This window comes from Bufo gargarizans, chromosome 4, assembly GCF_014858855.1.
Source record: "Bufo gargarizans isolate SCDJY-AF-19 chromosome 4, ASM1485885v1, whole genome shotgun sequence".
NCBI lineage: Eukaryota > Metazoa > Chordata > Amphibia > Anura > Bufonidae > Bufo > Bufo gargarizans.
In genome coordinates this window covers 300,264,998-300,269,093 of record NC_058083.1, presented here as the reverse complement: position 1 = coordinate 300,269,093, position 4,096 = coordinate 300,264,998, and the positions used below count along the sequence as shown (strand labels likewise).

General features: G+C 42.1%; 1 pseudogene; it reads right to left on the bottom strand.

Moving 5' to 3' along the window:
- Nucleotides 1-1,351: 1,351 nt before the first annotated feature.
- LOC122936093 lies at nucleotides 1,352-2,973 on the bottom strand (annotated as a pseudogene).
- Nucleotides 2,974-4,096: the final 1,123 nt, after the last annotated feature.

Below are 4,096 nucleotides of genomic sequence, written 5' to 3'. Positions count from 1 at the left end.
TGGCTCAAGAATCACATGTGGCTCCTCAGCAGTTGACAGCTCTGGAAACTATTGTGTACTAGTAGCAACATGGAGGTCACAGCATTACTAGAACTTGGTACTCGGGTCAAAAGTATAAAAATCACGTGTTGATCACGGCACTCTATCTAAGGCTGATAGATTTAGGGTGCGCGTCTAGGTGCGTTCCTTGCTCCACCTCTCGGAACTAGTAAGTATTTTAAATAATTTAGACAGCACTCCAGTATGCAGTTAATGCTTTTTATTTGCCGGACATAAAAGGTCCTTTTAGGAACTGAGGCAAACTGCCTCAGTTCCTAAAAGGACCTTTATGTCCGGCAAATAAAAAGCATTAACCGCATACTGGAGTGCTGTCTAAACGGGTCAAAAGTATATCACTGGTAGGTAACACTAGGGCAAGAACCATACAGGTTATTTTCCATTTTAACTAACTTTGGCCTGGCACCATCTGTTGCAGTTAAAAGTGCCATGCTTTACATCACATCAGAAAGAACGTTCACGCTAAGCAAGAATTCAGAGAGAAAATACACATTGACAAAATGGTCACATAGCTGCATGAGGGATTTTTTTTTTGCGGGACAGGTTGTACTTTCTAATGCCACCTTTAAGTACGGCATAAAATGTAGTGGGTAGCGGTAAAAAAAATTCCAAATGGGGTGGAATTAGAAAAAAAAATGCTATTCCTCCACCTTTTTATGGGTTTTGTTCCCACAGCGTTTCGTTTACGGCAAAACTGACCCATGCTTTTCATTCTCTGGGTCAGTACGATAGTGTAAAAATAAATGTAAACTTTGATTAAAAAATTTTTTTTTTTAATCACCATATTCTGACCCCCATAACTTTTTTTATACTTTAGGGGCTAATTTTTGGCGGAACAATCTGTAGTTTTTATTAATACCATTTTGGAGTGTGCGTGACTATTTGATCATATTTTATTACATTTTTTGGGGTAAGAGAAGCAATGAAAAAATGTCAAATTGGCCATTTTTACCCTTTTTTCCGTTACGCCATTTGCAGTATTGGAAATGTAATTGAATATTTTAATAAAACTGGCATTTTCGGTCGCGATTATACCAATGATGTTTTTATTTATTGTTATTTAGGTATTTATTTTTTAATTATACGGGCAGGGGGATGATTTAAACGTTTATATATTTTTATATATTATTATTTTTTTGTCCATTATAGCCACGTTTATTGGTGCAGCTGTCGGGATGAACAGTACACAAGACATCATTTAATCCGCCCTCATCCCCCTGCTGAAAATCTGAAAATAGTGTCACATTTGTATATAATGGAAACCATACTGCATTTGCTACACAATTAAGGAGACAAGAGGAGGGAATAACATACCCAGTATCCCTCACCCACCTAGGAAGTAAGGCACTTCACATCTGATTTAACAATGGGAAGAAATATTATTATAATGGTAAAAAACTGGTGCACAAAAAGGTGTATAAACCAACAACTAGTGGTAAAACGTCCATCCTGAGGTGTCTTTGTGGAACTTCTGAAAGACAAGTTATAAAGGGCCTCCTTCTTCAGGATAGGGCCTGTTGCACACAACACTGAGAAGACAAACTGTCAATACAGGCATAGGGCTACATGGTGTCACGTGTCACAAAGTTCACACATGTTGGGAGTTGCAGGCCATCTTATGCCACTATGGAGCCCTAGCCATATAGTACTGCATGTAAATAATTCAGTAATCATTTGGCCCATAAATGTAGCACAAACCCATCGGGTTTAGGACAGATTTATAGTTCATCTCTGGAGTGGCGCAGGACAAAGCTTTGTAATGTGTCCAGGTCTCTGGCTCCTTCATGTTCACCAATTTTGACTCCAGCACGGAAAAGTAATAAAGATGGATATCCACGTACTGAGAATCTGTTACACAGGGATCTTTCTGCAGTGCAGTCAACTTTGGCGATCTTCACATCACTAGAACCCAGAAAGTCCTTTTTAGAAAGATCCTCCCATGTAGGGGCAAGATGTTTACGGTGTCCGCACCATGGTGCATAGAATTTAATGAAAGTAACGCCTGTGGCGACCGTCTGGTCAAAGTCACTTTCAGTAAGAGACAGGACTTTGGACTCTGAGGCTGCTGGCTCTTCAGTCTGTGCTGGGATATCAGCTTCCTTTCCGTCCACAGTTTTCAGTTGACTTTCGGCATATTCTTTCATGGAATCCAAGTCTCTCTTTCCCTTGTATTGATCCACTTTTTCCCCATTTTCTAAACCACAGCAAAGTTGGATAGCCGCAGACTTGATTGTCAGAGCACAGGTCATTATGCTGGGTACAGTCCACCTTAGCAATCTTGACAGCATCAGAATCCTGATATGATGATGCCAGCTGTTCCCATGCAGGGGCCAAGGCTTTGCAGTGTCCACACCAAGGAGCAAAGAATTTGATGAAATGGTTTCCTTGTGCTACATGATCCTTGAAGTTAGATGAGGCAAGCTCATAAAGGCCCTGCTTAGCTTCTGGAGGTTTGGGAGCTTCTTGGTCAACTTTTGGTTCTTCTTCTGGCTCCTCATTTACAGTCTAGAGCATCCAGTTCTCCAGAGTCTGGAAATCTCTTGCTACCTGGTACTTCACAGCTTCTTGACCCGGTTTAAACAGTTTTAGAGTGGGATAGCCGCGGACACCGTTATCTGAGCAGATCTTGTTTTCTACGGTACAGTCCACCTTGGCAACATAAAGCGGAGTCTTCTCCATGTTTTTATACTTATCTCTCAGTTCCTTCCAGGTTGGCTGCAGACGCTGGCAGTGCCCACACCAGGGAGCGAAGAACATGATAAAGTGTGGCGCCTGGCTGATAGCATGGCTGAACATGTCGGCGGAATAGAGGTGCTTGCTGTGGGGGTCGTCCTCCTCCTGCTGCAGTTCCCCCATCTCCCCGGACATGCTGACCAGCAGCACCCATGACAGAACCACGGACCGACTCGGCATCATCTTTCCGGGCGAGGAGACTGCAATCTGCGGCCGGGTCCCGTATGAGAAGAGGAGGAGACACCAGACAGAGGAGGAGGAAGATCATATTTTTATATGTTTTTTCAACATTTTTTTTGATAATTTTGAAGTTCCTATATGAGCCTATAAATAATGTTTTTTTTAGGTGTTTTTTTAGTTTGTTTTATCAGAGATTTTGAAATTGACATTTGAACCATCATTTGCTCATTTCTTATCCTGGCCTGCCACCTGGTGGCCAAAATAGGAATTGCAGCATGAACACTTTTACCCTCATCAGTGAGGCTGAAAGTGTTCAGCACAACTACCGATTCCTGAATTGGCCATATGGGTCATCGGTAGGAGGCCCAGAAGCGATCTCGCTTGATGACGGCATCTAAAGCATCTAATTACCGCGATCGGCATTACTGCCTGTCACGGTAAGTAGCCGCAGGTCTCTGCTGTATGAAACAGCAGAGATCTGCCAGCCATGACGCCCCAGCACTGTACATGTATGGCGCTGGTAGTGAAGGGGTTAAAAACAGGCTCAGACTATTGTTACGAAAACAAGACTTCTGTACTGATGCTTGCCCGCTCTTCTGCCAATGCTTCATTGGTCCCCCCACCTGTTTCTACTTCCTAATCCCTCTCAACACACAGGAAATGACCACTCACCCTATCACTGGCTAAGGCAGTTCACCACTGCAGCTAGTGATAGCTAAGCGGTAATTTCCTGTTTATCATGAGGGGCTAGAAAACAAAATACCACCAGGGACCTTAGAAGTGTTGGAATGGAATCGGCAGGGATCGGTGAGATAGGGTTTTCCTGCTATGGCTGTCCATGTGTGTAACATAGATGTATAATAATAATCCCCGATTATTCATTTTATTTACAAACACATAATTAGCATAGTGCATTAAATGAATACCTGTGGTATATTTGACTTTGTGTCCAAAGTCTGTAGTGTAATTCCAACTGCATGCTAAACATCCTAAACAAGAGCAGTCTAGCAGATACTATCTGGCAATCCTGCAGCTGTAATCAATCTACATATCTGTGTACATTAAAGGGGTTCTCCGGGAATTAAGAAAATGAAAATACTTAAATATTACTTCATTATAAATATAT